The sequence below is a fragment of the Erpetoichthys calabaricus genome, chromosome 8, assembly GCF_900747795.2.
Source record: "Erpetoichthys calabaricus chromosome 8, fErpCal1.3, whole genome shotgun sequence".
Classification (NCBI taxonomy): domain Eukaryota; kingdom Metazoa; phylum Chordata; class Cladistia; order Polypteriformes; family Polypteridae; genus Erpetoichthys; species Erpetoichthys calabaricus.
Genome location: NC_041401.2, coordinates 44,382,483 through 44,401,738, shown reverse-complemented (window position 1 = coordinate 44,401,738; position 19,256 = coordinate 44,382,483). Strand labels below are relative to the sequence as shown.

The following is a 19,256-nucleotide window of genomic DNA, read 5'->3' as shown; positions in this document are numbered from 1 at the left end:
AAACATTAGATTAAGCATAAATTAGAATGTTAAGCAAATCAGATAGGTCAAGCAAATGGTTAACTAAAAATTAGTCATATTGCATTATTTTTTAAGCTTACAGGAAAATTACCAGTATTAAGTAACCAAAAATAAGAACAGGACAAAAATGACGCACAGAAACTAGCCGAGGACAAGATAAGAAGGCATGAGAACATCTGTTCTCATGGAGGCCAGAAAACATGGTTTTAGTAGACACGTACGAAGCCAGCTGAAATACTAAATCAGCAAAGATGGCAAGAAGGCATTGCTGCCAAGGTCAGGTGATGTAATACAAGAAAAATGACAAAACATAAATAAGTTTAGAAAATTAGTAATACTAGCATTTAACCTAAGTACAGAAATTAAATGTAAATCAAGCATGCCAAGCAAATGATTAAATAAAGGCACATGCTATATTTATTTTAAATCAAAGCTTAAGCTTCAGGCCACCATTATAAAAAAGTTTGGAAGGCTTAGGAAAGGAAATGACATAAGAAAGCCCAAAGATGGTAAGAGGAAGCCATCTGCCCAGCCTTAGACCAATCAAAAATAAGCAAAACAGAAGCTAGAGAGAAACAATGAACAGTAAAAACAGGTGCAGAATGAGCTAATTGAACAAGGACGAAGTGATAAGAAATGATATATAAGTTTTGGGTTTGGAACTGTTCGGGGCTCAACTCAATTTGGCCGTATTGGGTTGCGTCCTTGTTATTATTATGGTTATTTTATTGCAATAAAACTGTAGACTCTGTTTGCCTATCCCGAGACTCCTAATAACCTTTATTTCAGGTAAAAAGCCTTCTGGTGATAATTTTTCGCCATGACAGATAAAAACAGGTGTGTTGTCATCCCTGTGGATATTGGTTCATAAGTTCTGGTTGTCCAGAATAGCACAAGCACAGGGCTCCTTCACAGCAAGACCTTAATTAAGGTTTCAAAAGGCAAGCAGCCTAATGTGTTAGAGTAATCGCTGGAACTCTGGCTTCTTATGAAGAATTAAAAATAGTCACTACACAGTGGGATGAAAGACACAGAATGCTCAGTATCCTTAGAAGAAACAGTATTCAGTTTGCATACAATACACATAAAAAGAGACTTTCATGATGGATTACAGCTTCTGCCTAGCAAAAATGCATTCTTTAGATTAACCTGAAGAGCCAAAAAAAAAAAAAGCAGAAAAAGCTTTGTTCAGTGGCCCACCACTCTTTCCTTTTACCAGAGCTGCTATCAGTAGTTTTCAATTTAAATTTTAATTTCAATTTGAAATTTAATTTTAGCTTGGGTGACTATTGATCCAGCGATCCACTTCTGTATTCACAAAGAGTACTGGCATCAGGAGATGAACATAAAAAGACATACAGTGTGAAAAATAAATTCAATGCCAGGAAAAGAAAGGATGTTATTATTATTATTATTATTATAGCAGCTTAAATAGACTTGTAAATGAAACCAAATCAAAGTTACATTGCCACAGACACAGAAAACAATATGAAAAATTTGAACTTTTAGTCAGCAGTATGTCAGGTCCATTAATCAGCCTTATTGTACAAAATCTGTAGAAATGTCTGCTCAGATGCCTAGTTAGTCATAGTAGTAGACATCTGGAATAGTATAAAATGTCACATAAAATCTCATAATAGTTTAAGACTGCTTATTTTTATCCAAAATGTCAAATGAACAGCCTTGCATTGTTCTGTTTAGTTCCTATTGATATTATTCTGTTATTTTGAATTAAAGTGAAAAATTGTTTAAAATTAAATAGCTTGCAAATATGAAGATTATCTAGTAAGGTGATACCATCTGTTGCTCTCCTTCCTTAATGTCCAGACTAATGACTCAGCCATACTAGCTCTAAGTATAGTGAATAGATGTTAATTACCTTCAAAATGCAATTAGCAGTGCAGAGCTTAATTTATAAGGAGTTGTATGGATCTAATATCTTTGAGGAGCTCTGATGCCCTGACCAACCTTTGTTGTACATTTTAGGTGCCCAGAATTTGACTTCTACACTTTTTTGATTGTAAAACTGTACTATTTTTCTACTTCTCAGAAGTGCTGTGCTGTGTTTTGAGATTCTGCACAAAAAAGAGATTTGTTCCAATATTTATCAAGTGTCTCAGAACTAACTCTTAGGAACTGCACTAAAAAATCTGACTAGGATAAGAATTTGTCCTACCCCAGAGTAAGATATCAGAAGGAGGTATGAATCATCCTACACCCACTACCAGCGAGGAGTAGGGGTTTACGTTTGAGAATCAATGACGGCATCCTAAGTTGCAAACTGGCACTCTCAAAGGCGATTTGTTGCTTCTTTGGAAATCATGACGACACTTTGGAGGTTTCTGATACTAACATTAGGGATTCTCCACAATAATAATAATTGTAAGAACCATTTGCTAGTTATTTAAGTTATTGTATATTAAATGTTTGCCTATATATTAGTGCATAGCCTATGGGAGGTTCTTATAACCCCCACAGGTTGAATTGAATTGGTATATTCTAACTATTTCAAGCCTCTCTGATTATAGATTATGCTCAGTTAGTGACCTGTCTTGCCAAGTGTAAGGCATGGTGGGCACCTGGTTTTAAACCATGCCTTAAGTGCCCATTAGCATGAAAGATAATGTGCTCTATTGTATGTGCAGTGCCGTACGTTTAGAGCATACTGAAGACAAAGTAAAGTATCAAAGTAAAGTATCATTAAGTATAGAAACAACTAAAGTTTGACAAGAAAAGCTAAGTTTAGAGAAGAAACATTTTTTCAAATTTTTTTTGCCTTTTAATCTACGTGTGTAACAACCTTTTTTCTTTATTCTTCTGTAGACTATTTGCTTTGAATTTTCACTAAATTTTTAAAATGAACTTTTGGACTTAGAGATTTCTTTTGGCACATCTTTGACCTGTGCTTGATCCTGTCTTACATACCAGCAGCTACAATAATAATAATAATACCTATAATAATGTTCAAAGTAAGAAAGCTGAACACCAATTATTGTTTTTTGACATGAGTCATCAGTCATCTCTTCTAGGGATATTACTTATCTCCTAGAAGAGTACATCCAGGGGAACGTGATTATGTTCAAATAAAAGGTTTATGCTACACTCATGAAGTACTCAAGAGCCATGAGCTGAGCCATGGCCACCTGTGTGTTGATGCTGTGATATCACTCAACCACACCTGGGGCAATGATCTTTATGTGCATACCAACAACTCCAGGAAATGCAGTGATTTTCAAGAATGCAGCTTGATTTGACATTTCCTTACATGGAGTGATAGATAGATAGATAGATAGATAGATAGATAGATAGATAGATAGATAGATAGATAGATAGATAGATAGATAGATAGATAGATAGATAGATAGATAGATAGATAGATAGATAGATAGATAGATAGATAGATAGATAGATAGATAGATAGATAGATGAGGAAATGTATAAATTTGTGTATAACTTCATGTATTGTGAAGGCGTTCAACGTTTTTGGTACAAAACTTATGAAATGGTTGAGTTGACATACTGAAATCATCGCCATTACAGGTCCAAAAAATGTAAAATTACAAACACTTTCATTTTGCCTGACAATGCATGGCTTCTTCACATAGATGGAGTGACATACAAGATTTGTCAAATCAATATCTTTTCACAAGTTCATTGTTGTCCAGTGTTTCTAAAACATTCCACTTTTCCCAGAATTTGAGTGCCAATCTCTGCCTCACAATACTATTTTTAATATGTATAAATGACTTGGAAAAGAATATAAAAAATAAGCTGGTTAAGTTTTCAGATGATACAAAGCTGAGTGGATTGATGGATAATCCAGAATCCACTGAATCATTACAGAGGGTCTTGGACAGCATACAGGCTTGGCCAAATTTTTGGCAGATGAAATTTAATGTAAATAAATATAAAGAATTACATGCAGGAAGTAAAAATTTGACATTTACTACACAATACATAATGGTATAACTGAAACTTGAAAGTACTGTTTATGAGAAGAACTTAGGAGTCATTGTGGACTTGTCACTATCAACTTCAATACAGTGTTCAGAATCCATTAAGAAGACTAACAGAATGTTAGGTTTTATAGCACCCTGATGTGCGGAGTACAAGTCCAAGGAGGTTATGTTGAAGCTTTATAACGCACTGGTGAGGCCTCATCTGGAGTACTGCATGTAGTTTTGGTCTCTGGACTACAAAAAAGACATAGCAGCTCTAGAAAAAGTCCAGAGAAGAGCGACTAGGCTCATTCCAGGGCTACAGGGGATGAATTATGAGGAAAGACTGAAGGAGTGAAGCCTTTTCAGTTTAAGAAAAAGGAGACTAAGAGGTGACATGATTGAAGTGTTTCAAATTATGAAGGAAATTAGTACAGTGGATCCTGTCTGTTACTTTAAAACGAGTTTAACAATAACACATGAGGACAGTTGGAAACTTGTTCAGTATACATTTTCACAAATGTTAGGAAGATTTTCTTCACTCAGAGAATTAGAGATACATGGAATACGTTACTAAGTAGTTTGGTTAGACAGTAGGGCTTAGGGATGTTAAAAACTCAACTTGATGTTATTTTGGAGGAATTAACTGGATAAGACTGGTCAGCTTTGATGGACTGAATGGCCTGTTCTTGTGAATTTTTTTCCTAATGTTCTAAAAAGCCATATAGTCGAAGTGGAAAATTTCTCACTGGTTTGAAATGATCAACTTAAGCTCAAAGGAGCTTTACTGGACTGATAGGTCATGTCTCATTTGGCAAACTTCTTATGCTTTTAATTATATGTTACTGTGAAATATATCAAAGGGCTCCTACTATAAAAGTGTATGTGGCTAAAGAAGAATTGGCAGTTTTGTATCAAAATTATTTCTATGATTGTTAAGTAAGATGCACTCTGAAAGTAGAAATATTGTTAATCACTTATTTAAATGATTTTAATTGTAATCCTGTGCTGATTCACAGTCTAAAATGGTTTGTCAAAACATTAAGTATTTTCTTTTCAAGCATCAATTGGCTTAAAAAATACTAAGAAAAAAAATTGGGATTGGTCTTCCCTAGACTTTCTCGTATACTCAGATATGGGGATGGATATTTGAGGAGTAAACCGCAAGACAATGATTATATTTTTATATTGTGTACATTAAAGAACCATCAACAACAAACCACATCAAATTAATAATATATTGAACAATTATTGTAAAAGTAAAAGTTGAATAAATTGGACTCTGTAGCTACATGAATAAAAAAGTACCACTACCAGTTAGTAGAAATAGCTCCAAAGTTGATAGAAATCTATATTTCGTACCTAATGCTTGTATGCAAAATTTGGTTGACTTAACTGAAAGCGTACTCACGTTATCGTGTTTACATACACACACACACAGAAAGACACACAGACATAATTTCAAAAATGGTATTTTTGGACCGAGGGAGTTCTAAAAGGTTGAGATTCATCAAAATCTCATAATCAAATTTTTCGGCGATTACAATACTTTCTTTCTGAGAAAGTAAATCAGACTCAGGGAATTCTAAAACATCAAGATTCATCAAAATCTCAAGGTTGAATTTTTGGATGATTACAATACTTTCCCTATATTTCGTATATGAGAAAGTAAAAAAGAAAGCTGTTAGTTTTACTAGACAAAATAAATTGTGTCAAGACTGTGAATCACAAGGTTGTCACGATAAGATCCATCAGTTATTGTCCTCAAGAAAGTCATTTAATCTAGCAGTGCTCCAGCTGCAGAAATTCAGAAAAAAAATGCACATGTGACACATAAGTCAGCAAAATAGATGCACGTAATGTAAATAAATTTTATAATTAAATAGGCATGGCAAATGTGAGGAAGCTGCACTAATCAGTCTTTAAGAAAATAAAAATATACAGGAATTCAGTGAAGTATGATAGAAGGAATGCTAATCTTACGTTTTACTGACTTGTTGCTTAATACAGGCTTTTACAGTTCCCTAATGTTGATCTCCATTAATTCATTTAAATGTGACATAACATTGCTCCTGCCTTGATCTTTTGTGAAGGTATAATAAATTGTCTGCTTTGACTTCACACTAAATAAACATAACCCCAATTTATCTGTGTAACACCTTAAACAACTTAGCTTGTGAAAGCGAAAAAGTGGAAGACTTTGCAGTCAGTATAAATGCTGTTGACACTCTCAAGACCCCCCTCGTACTGTATGTGCTGTCACTAGATATCCTGTAAACAGCATGTCTTATTGTACTGTAGGTCTATAGCAAATAAAAGAAACCCGGAGATTTGTCAGCTGTTTGAGATATGGCAGCATAGCAAGGAAAATTGCTCAGAGTGGTGTCTTTATCTCCATTTGTTTTGGGCTGGTTTGGAGTATTTGGATTTTTTTTTATATTTTAAATGCTTATCTGATTATTTGAATTTGCTCTCGTTTCAGTTTTCATATTCTTTTGGTCAGTTTTTGATGATTTACCACTCTGTATAGGTATGAGATGACGTGAATGTTCTTTTGCCTGAAGAAAAGATCAAAAAGAAGAATATAAAGTTTGTTCTTTTATTAATACATTAATCAAAAATTAGAATTTCCTATTTGACAATAATTGTACTTCTGCTGTTTTATGTGATCATCTGATCCTGGCTGCTGTTTTGATTTTTCGTCCTGATTTATGTCTTCAGCCTCTGGTAAAACAGTAAATATTGGCCACATGTTCTTCTTTGAATGTTCTCACAAGCAAAGTTGGGAAGAGAAGAAGTAGTATATCACAAATGAAATGAAAATAATTTGAAATTTTTTTTGTGCATCTCGTAGAACCCACCGTATGCTACAAGAACTACAACCAACAGCTGATGACCACAAGTAGAAGCAGACAAACATGAAATTAGCACAAAAAAAAATGAAGGAAGCCGGGCAGACACAGATACGAGCTTGTTATAGGTTGTGTGACCAGACAAAAACAAAAGTGCCAACAACTTGAAACTTGCCAAAAAAAAAAAATGGCTGGATTTTTTTTTCTTCCATCCATCCATCCATTTTCCAACCCACTGAATCCGAACACAGGGTCACGGGGGTCTGCTGGAGCCAATCCCAGCCAACACAGGGCGCAAGGCAGGGAACCAATCCTGAGCAGGGCGCCAACCCTTCACAGTTAGAGCGGACAGAGACGCAAGTACCTGTGGGAAGCACAAAGGAGGAGGACTTGCTCTCTATGTTAATACATGGTGGTGTAACTCTGGACATGTTAAAGTCAAAATCTCCACTTGCTGCAGGGACATCGAACTGTTGGCCGTAAGTCTGCGTCCCTATTACTTGCCCAGAGAGTTTGGACACGTCATTGTTGTCATCGTGTATATTCCTCCTCGGGCGGACGTGGAGATAGCGAGTGACATCATCCATTCTGCTGTTGCTAAGTTACAAACGCAGCACCCCGAGGCACTTGTGCTAATCGCTGGAGACTTTAACCATGTGACGCTGGACAAAACATTACCTGCATTCTCCCAGTATGTGGACTGCAACACCCGGGGAAATAAGACTATTGATTTACTGTATGCAAATGTTAAAGATGCATACAGTGCCACCCCGCTGCCTGCGCTTGGGAAAGGAGATCATAACCTGGTTCTGCTTCAGCCTCACTACAAACCAAAAGTGAGAGTCCTACCTGTAACCAAACGATCATTCAGGAAGTGGACCCCGGAGGCTGAGAATGCTCTGAGACAATGTTTTGGAACTACAGACTGGGATATCCTGCAGGGATCACATAGTGAGAACATTGAGGAGGTTCTTGACTGCACTACTGACTACATCAACTTCTGTATGGACACTTTAGTTCCAGTAAGAACTGTACGCTGCTATGCTAACAACAAGCCATGGATTACAAGTGACATCAAGGGCCTTTTGAACCAGAAGAAAAGGGCCTTTAAAGACGGTGATCAGCATGAGCTCAAGCGCGTGCAGAAGGAACTCCGAGTCCAGCTCAGGGCGGCGAAGGAGCAGTACAGGAGAAAGCTGGAGCAGAAGTTGCAGAACAACAGCATGAAGGAAGTATGGGATGGGATGAAGATCATCACTAGCTGCAGCTCGAAGCGGGGTGCCACCATCGAGAGAGACGTGAAGAGAGCAAACCAAATGAACATCTTCTTTAACAGGTTTGACCACCCTAACCCACTCTCACCTCGGAGTACTGCACTCTCTACACATCCTTCTGCTGATACCAACATAGGAGAGACATCCCCACCCACAATTACAGCAGCGCAAGTGAGCAGAGAGCTGAGGAAACTTCGTGCCAGCAAAGCAGTGGGTCCAGATGGAGTATTGCCACGACTGCTGAAGGTCTGTGCATTGGAGCCGGGGGGTCCTCTACAGCGCATCTTCAACCTGAGCCTGGAACAGGGGAGAGTCCCGAGGCTTTGGAAAACATCTTGCATCACCCCAGTCCCAAAGGTATCACGTCCTAGTGAGCTGAATGACTTCCGGCCTGTTGCTCTGACATCACATGTGATGAAGACCATGGAGAGGATGCTGCTTCACCACCTGAGGCCACAGGTCCAACACGCCCTCGACCCTCTGCAGTTCGCATACCAGGAGAAGGTGGGAGCGGAAGATGCCATCATCTATATGCTACATCGATCCCTCTCCCTCTTGGACAGAGGCAGTGGTGCTGTAAGAATTATGTTTCTAGACTTCTCTAGCGCCTTCAACACCATCCAACCTCTGCTCCTTAGGGACAAGCTGACAGAGATGGGAGTAGATTCATACCTGGTGGCATGGATCGTGGACTATCTTACAAACAGACCTCAGTATGTGCGTCTCGGGAATTGCATATCTGACATTGTGGTCAGCAACACAGGAGCGCCGCAGGGGACTGTACTTTCTCCGGTCCTATTCAGCCTATATACATCGGACTTCCAATATAACTCAGAGTCCTGCCACGTGCAAAAGTTTGCTGACGACACTGCTATCATGGGCTGCATCAGGAGTGGGCAGGAGGAGGAGTATAGAAACCTCATCAAGGACTTTGTTAAATGGTGCGACTTAAACCACCTACAACTGAACACCAGCAAAACCAAGGAACTGGTGGTGGATTTTAGGAGACCCAGGCCCCTCATGGACCCCGTGATCATCAGAGGTGACTGTGTGCAGAGGGTGCAGACCTATAAATACCTAGGAGTGCAGCTGGACGATAAATTAGACTGGACTGCCAATACTGATTCTCTGTGCAAGAAAGGACAGAGCCGCCTGTACTTCCTTAGAAGACTGGCATCCTTCAACATCTGCAGTAAGATGCTGCAGATGTTCTATCAGATGGTTGTGGCGAGTGCCCTCTTCTACGCAGTGGTGTGCTGGGGAGGCAGCATTAAGAAGAAGGATGCCTCACGCCTGGACAAACTGGTGAGGAAGGCAGGCTCTATTGTTGGCATAGAGCTGGACGGTTTGACATCCGTAGCAGAGCAACGGGCACTCAGCAGGCTCCTATCAATTATGGAGAATCCACTGCATCCATTAAACAGTGTCATCTCCAGACAGAGGAGCAGTTTCAGCGACAGACTGCTGTCACTGTCCTGCTCCACTGACAGACTGAGAAGATCATTCCTCCCCCAAACTATGCGACTCTTCAATTCCACCAGAGGGAGTAAACGTTGAACATTATTCAAGTTATTGTCTGTTTTTTTTTACCTGCATTTTTTATTACTCTTTAATTTAATATTTTTTGCTGCTGGAATATGTGAATTTCCCCCTGGGATTAATAAAGTATCTATCTATCTATCTATCAATCAAAAACCCACCGCAGACAAAGTAATTTTCTAATAAATAAACAGAATTATTAACAAAATTAAACACAATTTAATGTAAGTAAAAACAAAACCAGATAAACGTGTTTATGTCTTTTATGGTTTCGTATTTTACATTTGCATTTATTTAAATATTAGGGCAAAAACAAAGACAGACACTTTTTAAATATCTATGAATTAAACTCCCATAACTGTGTCAACACCAAGTAATAAACAAGTTTAAAAAAAGTATGCATGGTATAACATAAAGATGCATTCAGAGTGCATTTGGTTAGCTAGTTTCAAAATGTTCCATTTTTAAATTTTCTAATCACTTCATCAGAGAGTTTTGTTAGCACAATTTTATTTATAAATTCTTTGTAATAGTGAATCATATCCAAAAATAACAGTGATAACAGAATGTAATTACGTGTATTAAAGGACATAAAAAAATTGCATTTCGCAATATCGTGTAGCTGAAATTGCTTTCATAGACAGCACATTCTGACTCAAGTGATAAAAAGGCTCATGTGCTATTGTTAGATATTATTGAATGTGGAGGGATTGTGGCTAATTGAAGTTCAAACTTCTTAAACATAAAATTTTTCAAGGAAGTACCCGATGGAGATTTAAAATCTGCTCTCAAGAAAACTTTTGGCTGCATCTGAACATGATAGATATCGTTAAAATACTACAATGACCTGCTAAATTATAGTGTCAGATAAATATTGAAATCGTTCTAATCTTTACATAATGCGGCCGGGGAGGCAGTTTTTAGTGTAACATTTAGTAACTGTAGCATAAAGTGTCACTGAGCTCTCTCTTTCGTATATTTCTACAAAAGTTAAGTTGCTTGAACCTTTTCGTGTTTCAGACATTAACCTCACCTCACTTACACATTTTAATTTCAAGGAGCAGGAGAAGTGAGCTGCAGCAACTGGGGTTCATGCAAGATGCCACACAGCCACAGTGGGCAGACTGTTAACCTTCAAAACAACAAGTCCTACCTCTACGTTATGCTACAGTAAGGGAAGGAACCTATTATTACTTATTAAAATTAACAATATTATTACTACTCTGTTGAACAAATAAAGAAAATCATTATTAGTCAGGTGAAATACACATCTAACATTATACCTTTCTTACATGATAATGCCAAATCATCCATCCCCACTGTCAACTGATCCTACCACATCCAGTGACCTACAGAAAGATGCACTTCCTTCAGTGCGCAAGCCTTCAGGTGTGTCCCTGCTTTGGTGTCAGAAACGACTATCAAATGAGTAAAAGAAAAAAATATACAACTTGAAGTAACCACTCCCCATGTAAAACTGAAAGAGTAAACTATCTTATAGCTGACGATGCACTGAACATTTCACTGTTTTAAGATAGACAAGATTTCAAAATCAGCAATGCTTTGCAATAGGAGATTTTGACATTTCAAAAATGTGAACTTTGCATTGTATTCAAGATATCTGAATGAAGACTGACTTTGTCAACAAATTTCCCGGAATAATACGTGTGCCAGATGTTAATAAAATCATTCCTCTGGAAGCTGACTTGTTCCACGCAGACAGGCAGGCAGACAGACAGACAGACAAACGTGGCTATCACAGTAGGTGCTTTTCTGCATTTTATACGAATGTACCTAAAACACTGCAAGTGAAAAGGGGCATAGCAAAAGAGGAAGACTGGTGCACAAGAATACAAATGGAAAGTGGGAAGGTAATTAATACCTTCAAATAGATAGATAGATAGATAGATAGATAGATAGATAGATAGATAGATAGATAGATAGATAGATAGATAGATAGATAGATAGATAGATAGATAGATAGATAGATAGATAGATAGATAGATAGATAGATAGATAGATAGATAGATAGATAGATAGATAGATAGATAGATAGATAGATAGATAGATAGATAGATAGATACTTTATTAATCCCAAGGGGAAATTCACATACTCCAGCAGCAGCATACTGATAAAAACAATGTTAATTAAAGAACAATAAAAACGCAGTGCAAAAAAAAAAAAAAATTCAAGGTGGAGAGTGCAAGGCAGGTATAATAGACAATAATCTTGTATAGTGTTCACGTTTACCCCCCTGGATGGAATTGAAGAGTCGCATAGTGTGGGGGAGGAACGATCTCCTCAGTCTGTCACTGGAGCAGGACAGTGACAGCAGTCTGTCACTGAAGCTGCTCCTCTGTCTGGAGATGATACTGTTCAGTGGATGCAGTAGATTCTCCATGATTGACAGGAGCCTGCTCAGCGTCCGTCACTCTCCCACAGATGTCAAACTGTCCAGCTCCGTACCTACAATAGAGCCTGCCTTCTTCACCAGTTTGTCCAGGCATGAGGCATCCTTCTTCTTTATGCTGCCTCCCCAGCACACCACATGATAGAAGAGGGCGCTCGACACAACCGTCTGATAGAACATCTGTAGCATCTTATTGCAGATGTTGAAGGACACCAGCCTTCTAAGGAAGTATAGTCGGCTCTGTCCTCTCTTGCACAGAGCATCAGTATTGGCAGTCCAGTCCAATTTATCATCCAGCTGCACTCCCAGGTATTTATAGGTCTGTACCCTGTGCACACAGTCACGTCTTTAGGCTACATTCTTAGTTTAAGAACCACCCAGTATGCAGTAGTCCTTTTATTGCTAATAAAAAGAGACAGCTGATCTGTGGAGTGGGCACACAGAGGACTTTTAGAGGAAATTTTCAGCCTTTGCCTATTACTGTGGTATAGGGTCATTTTTACTTTGCCAGCTACAGAGTCACCATGGTGTTTTTGATTTAAAATGCCCTTGATATATAAAATAAAAACTCATAAGATATATACAACTTTTTTGTTTTTAATTTTTCCAACTGGCAGCCATTTATTGCACACCCAGAAAAGCCTGTTGGTTTACCAGTTAAGAGGAGGTGTCTGCTGTGGTTTGTTCTTTGTGCACTCAGGGAAAGAAATTCAAATATGATTAACCTTAAAGCACAGTGAGATACTGAATGTGCAAAATGAAGCTGGAAGTTCGATAATGGGTTAAGAAGAATCAACGCAGCTGAACATTCAGAGTAGCCATTGACAAAGGACAATGTTGATGAAAGTGAACAATTCTCTCTGAATTTCCATGACTTTTATGTTTTTTTCTCTTTTCTTACAACTGATTTGTGGTCTTATTTTTATGCTGTCTCTGTTACATTATAACGTTGCAGTTTCTCCATACAATTACTTTGAAAGCACTTGTACTGCCGCATGGGATTTTTCTATTTTTACTAACAAGAAAAGAGTGACAAAGATAAAAAGTGAGATTATAGAAACACTTTAACAGTCTATAGGTCAGAGTAATTAGCTCTTGGAAAACCATTCACCCATTTCTCTCAATTATAGTTTAGTAAACCTCAAATCAAAACGCTTCAGGTTTTTGTTTATACTGGACAAGAAAAGTCTTACACTACAAACTACTAGGATACAATAGACAATTTTATCAAATATTTATTTATTTTTTAATCTCTTTTTTTCTAATACAGGGTTATAAGAGTCTGGCATTTCTGAGTGGCATCCACAATGAGATAAGAACAAACTCTTGAATGTCCACTGTGACAGATAGGGGGCGCTGTCATCCCCTTGAACCCTCAGATAACATGTTGAGACACCAGGTAAAAGTCCAAAGATTAGATTTATTATAATAATACTGTGCATAAAGCACCTCCACTATACTCTCAATAAACAACACTAATCAACAATACACCAATCAATAACAATTCCTCCACTCCCAGCAGCTCCATTCCACTCCCTCCCAACTAGGCTCACTGCTTGGATCTCCCATAGTCCTTTTATAGCCCCTGACCCGGAAGTGCTTCTGTCCTTCACGTCCGGGTCAGATGAACTCTTCTTTTTCTTCAGCCCGGAAGTACTTCATTTCTTCCGTCCCCGTGATGAGGTAGTACTTCAGGGCTATAATAAAAACTCTCATGCCTCCCTGCAATGTCCCCTGGTGGCCCCCATGGTATCCAGTGGGGCTGTGACATTGAACTCCATTGACCAGGATGCCCTGCGGGAATTCGGACCACCCCCATGTGGCAGGGATAACTCCATCTGCGGCGTGGGGGTATTGGCCGGGATAAACTGCCGGCCATATAACACACCGCTTATGCCAGATACACCAGACTTACTAACTCTATGCCAATTTACAGTCAAACTAATCTGCATGTCTGTGAGATGTTGGAGGAATGATTGATGAAACTACTGAGACTCAACCTCTTGTTTTGGCGTGCAAGACAGTGACTCACACGTCACACCAGTTTAAACAAATGTTTTTTCCCAGCACCCCATAATGCTTTGCAATGACAGCATGACATCACAAATGTTCCCATGTTGCATGGGAAAGTAAATACCCAATCTGCGCAACTTGTACCATGCAGCAAAATTTTCACACATGTATACTGTTAGCATACTCCATGTCAAATTTCACGGTGCTGCCCGATCTGCTTTGTGCATGTGTGAGTAATCTGAGTCATACGCACAAACATGTGATGTCATTACCTCATGCTTTGCTCAGTTAGTCATCAAAACTAGTTCAGTTTCTCTTTCCCTATTGAGTTCATTGCCTTTAGGCTGAGTTCACTGAAATTCACAAATATTTTGGTGTTTTTGGTGAACCTGAGACAAAGCAAATCCAGTGGTGTTTGCTTTTCAGTAACCATAGCATGCAGGCCCCCACCCTTATTATAAAGCAAGATAAGGGAAACCCCCAAAGAGATTATCTCCTTGCAGAGTCATGCTCATTCAGATGTATCACACATGTCAAATATTCTTGGGCAGACAGAAACCCAAAGAACAGAAGGAAAGATGCACACCTTCTAAGTTCTTGGCTAGGTATCATGTATAGAAAGAATGGACAGATTGACTCTTAGAAAAACAGAGGAACCTCTAAGCAAAAGATTCAACTCAGTGTTTTTCTGTGTGTCATTACCTAACTCTTAATATAAAGGAGTAAACAGCTCTCAGTTTGTGTGGCCAGCAATCCTGAATTGAGTTCAACCTGCTGTTCACTGAGGAAGTGAACTCATCTCTAGCCCTCCATGTAAAAATAACAGTTATAGCCATTCAAGATTAAGGAGAATTTACTCAATTCAAGGAATTAATTGGACTTTTGACAACAGCGGCATCTTTTCACTTTAGAGCTTACTCGACTTAAGCTACATCTGTAAACTCCTGCTGACAAATGAGCACAGAATATTTGGTGAGGTGAGAGTCGGACAAGGTGCACTCGATGTGATTTTACTGTCTTCAGCTTTCCTTCTAAGCGATTTTCTTATTTATAGTAGGGCAATTGTCTCTGCGATAACAATTTTGTACAGTGACATATTATCAGAGATTATCTAAATTTAACCATTGATGGAGGGGATTTTGACAATATTAAATAGAAACATAGTGGTGCTTCATTGTCAAGACAAAGCATATTCTTGATTCAAAAGTGGAAATGCAGTTACTGAAACTGCTCTGTTTACATATTTCTTGGCTTCATCCTACTATCTTGCTAGTAATACATTTTTTAATTGCACTGGCCAGATTTACCTTATGTTTTCTACACTGGAAAAGTTGCACATTTTACTTAACACTCATGCTATTCTACACATTGTAACATAAAAAGAAATAAGGTGAATGTGTTTTTATTATTATTTGCATAGGTTTGTGCAGTGCTGCTGCTTCATGGAGCCAGTGTTTTGCACTCAAGTACCATGTCCAGCTGTGGGAATGTTGTCTAGCTAATCCAATTTTACTTCCATATCCCAAAGATATGCATGAGTTAGGTTGTGGTTTATTGTGTGAAAGTCTTTTTGGGACTTCTCTCCTTAAGACCAGTATTGCCTATTGTAAAACGCACAGATTGCTTCCCTGTAGACCCATAATTATTTGCTACTTGCATTTGCCAATTCTTACGTATACCATGCTTCAGGAATATGCAGTTGCAATACAGTTGCACCAAGGATTCTGGCCCACTAGCTTCAGACTTCACCCCGGTATGACTGACACTGTTGCTTTTCCATTGTGAGGGTGCTTACTTCCTCAACCCTAACTGACTTACCTGAGAAAAGAACTTGGTATTGCCACCCCCCAGGGTAGAATATAGCAAAATTTACAAGCTGGAAAGCAGGCTTAATGAATTTTAACCTTTTAGGTACTATTAGCACCATAAACAAAAGCAAATAGAATGTGACAATCCATACCATACAACCTGGATTCTCCTGTAGTTCTTAAAGCAGATAAAGATTGGCAACACATTCAATATGTTGGTCTATTCCAGTCTCATCTTATGTTACAGTTATTTAAAGTCTTGGTGGTAACTAAAAGCATTCTCAGTACTTCTCTGAGATTTCTCTTTCTGTCTCTCTGACTTCATATAGTTTACTTCCTTATCTCCTCAAGCAGTACACTTGGTACTTAGTAAAGTGGCTCATTAAATCGAAAATCCTGCATGTCCTGTTTCCCAGGCTTTTCTCCTGGATGATTGGGAGTGTAGAAGTGGTGGTGGGGGGTCATATATCTTTGTTCAAGATAAGTTTGTCTTTTTTTCCTAGAAAACTCAGTCTCCACTGGTGGTTGTAAACTATTTTAGGAAGAGCCCGCTTCACACTCAGATGTGATGCCTCTAAAATCTGCCAGTGTACTACTTGAGCAAGGCGAGTTTTGAGATAGTGAGAATGGAATCAGATGATGATACAGAGAATTTAGAATCAGGGGTCGTAATAGGGAAGATAATAATTAAATCACAAATCTTCGGATGTGTAGCCAGAATAATAGTCAAACAACAGTGTGGGAAGCCGTAAGGCAAAAAATGTACATATAGCTAGAACAAAGAAAAATGAGACAAATTGTAAAGAGGCCAGGAAAAAAATATCAGAACCATACAATACAGAAGAAACAATATGAAATGACGCAAAGGTTTTTTCTTTCATTAAGGAAAACTGTGGTGCCAGGTTTTAAAACATTGCGCTAATGATGTCATGACACGCCACCTCTGGAAACAGCATCTCAGCAATGGGTTGTTGTATCCTAGCAACCAGTCTCCAACATGGCTGCATCCACAAGAAGGTGAATCGTTTTTAAAAACACAAAGAATCAAAAAATGAATATAACCACTAGATTCCTTGGACTCAGAAACCCCAAAATCCACATTTAAATCATTTTTAGAGGCCAAACTAAACGTATCAGGCAGATCATAACAGTCTGAATTGGTCTGTAACCTCGTATTCAGTGGGGGATTACAGCGAAGCGTGCTTGTAAAACCATAAAACACATTCTCCTCAGTGAAAACATGCATGCTGAAATTTCTGCACTAACAATGTCTTAGAATTTTCACTTAGTACATATGCTTACTGTCAGTAGGCTTCATCCTTAACAAATTTAAACTTGTCCTTTAAAAACATTGTACAGACAATTACCACAAAACGCCAGATGTTATAAAAACACAGAAACAAAGTGAAATGGCAGCAAAAGAACATCAACAAAGCAGGATTTGGAAAACAAATGCATTTTGTGCAGTCTTTAAGTCAGTTCATTTCTGTTTATTTCTGAGCATAATTTAGTCCCCATTTCAGGTAGTTTGACAATTTTAAATCGTGTTTTTGTGCATGTGTAGAATTGTCAATCCAACCACGGATGATTCCGGCCTTGATTCTGAGATAGACTCTGGTCCTCATATTCATGGATTTAGTGGCTTTGAGAATGATATGCTATGTTAAGTTTATATTACAATGAGGTAATTGAGAAAAAGGTGCATAATTTAAAGATTTAATTGAAAAAGAAGACTAAAAATGTCTATTTATTCTGCCTACATGGCCTTAAATGAGACTGGCAACTGATGATATGGTCAGAGCAGAAATGCAAATAAATGGTGAGCAGAGCAACGTTCATGGAAATGCACTGTTGCAATTTAAAACTGCCCATTCTGCAGAACGGGGCAGCCCTTTATTGCTCACTGAAATGTGACAGTGTCTTTGCAAATCAAAGGTCCTGGGTTCAAGACTGGCAGGGAACACATAGCTGAGACAACACAGAGCAACTTTCTGGACTGAGACAATCAATACACACTATGGGGATTTAGCTAAAAGCATTTGCATTAGCACTAAGTAAGCATAATATCAGAACAAAGTCTCTGGCCAAGAACTCTTTTTATTTCCCTTGCCCCTCCCCTCATGAACCAGCAGTGTATTAATGTTGCTTAGTAACAGGTGATGGGAGGGGCCAAATTTGAAATGCACACTACAGGAGAACCTTAACCTCATCCTTTGTGAAAAATTCCCCATGTTATGCACTTCCTTTTATTGTTTGTTTTTGAAAAAGGATAGATTGGAAGGACATAGTTGTCATTGTTTAGTAATCAAATATATTGTATACTATCTGTAACCTGTGGCTCCACCCACATAGAAGTGAAACAAAACAGTGAGGAGGGCCCTGCCCGGCTCCCTACTCCTGACGTCATGCTTCCCCCTCCCCTCGGCCCGCACCATCTGTCTCGGATTAGCGTGAATATATCACTCCTGCAAGCAAACTATGATTGTTAGCGCAATGCAAGAAGTCACAAAATCAACTGGAATATTCAAGAAATTATAGAAAAAACACCCGATTTAAATCCGTTAAGTAGTTCTTTCGTTCGCTAGCTAAACGGAGGTAAGGAAAGCCCCAAGGCTGGTGTGTGAGTGAGGAGGGCCACAACCCCATCCCTCTCCTCCCCTCCCCTTCCCTTCCCTTAGCCTGCTGCGTGTCTCACTAATCTGCTCAAATAAATCGGTACCGCAAACAAACTATGATACATAGCACAATGAGAGAAGTCGCAAAATCAACCGTGAATATTCAAGCAAATTATAGAAAAAAAATCTGATTTAAATCGTAATAAGTAGTTAGTTTAAGTAGTTCTCTCATGAAAAGCGGACAGACAGACAGACATTGGATTTTATATATAGTGAAAGCTGTGTTTCTAAAATTTATCAGATGTTTTAACATCATTAAGCCCTTGATGTGTTTTTTTTTCTCACACATATCCATCCTTTAGAAACTAAAATACTAGATATTTTGTTTCAGAAAATTGATGGGTGGAAAGACATAGATGACATTATTCTCAAGTTTATTGATCATACATATATGAAGGCGGAAGGTACAATTCTAAAATTTACCAAATGTTTTAACATCATTAAGTCACCGGAGTGATTTTCCCCACAAACACCTGTCCTTAAGAAATTAAAATACTATGCATTTTGTTTGATGCTTGCAAAATAAAAATCAAAGATATTGTTAACATATAAATAACAGATTATCACATTACAGATTAATTTAGGAGTTCATTTTAAAAGTTAATGAAATTTTCGCAAAATCCATTACAACTCGGAAAATCACATTAATGCCAAGTTTGAAGAGGTAAACAGCTAAACACCTATTAGAGGTTAAGGCACTTAAAACATTAACTGCAAGAACTCAT

The 19,256-nt window shown here is 38.2% G+C and overlaps 1 protein-coding gene across 1 annotated transcript in view; it reads right to left on the bottom strand.

The window, feature by feature from the left end:
• The window catches only part of thsd7ba (thrombospondin, type I, domain containing 7Ba), a 1,117,993-nt gene that overhangs the window by 878,786 nt on the left and 219,951 nt on the right, over nucleotides 1–19,256 (bottom strand). The gene's annotated exons all lie outside the window — the stretch shown is intronic.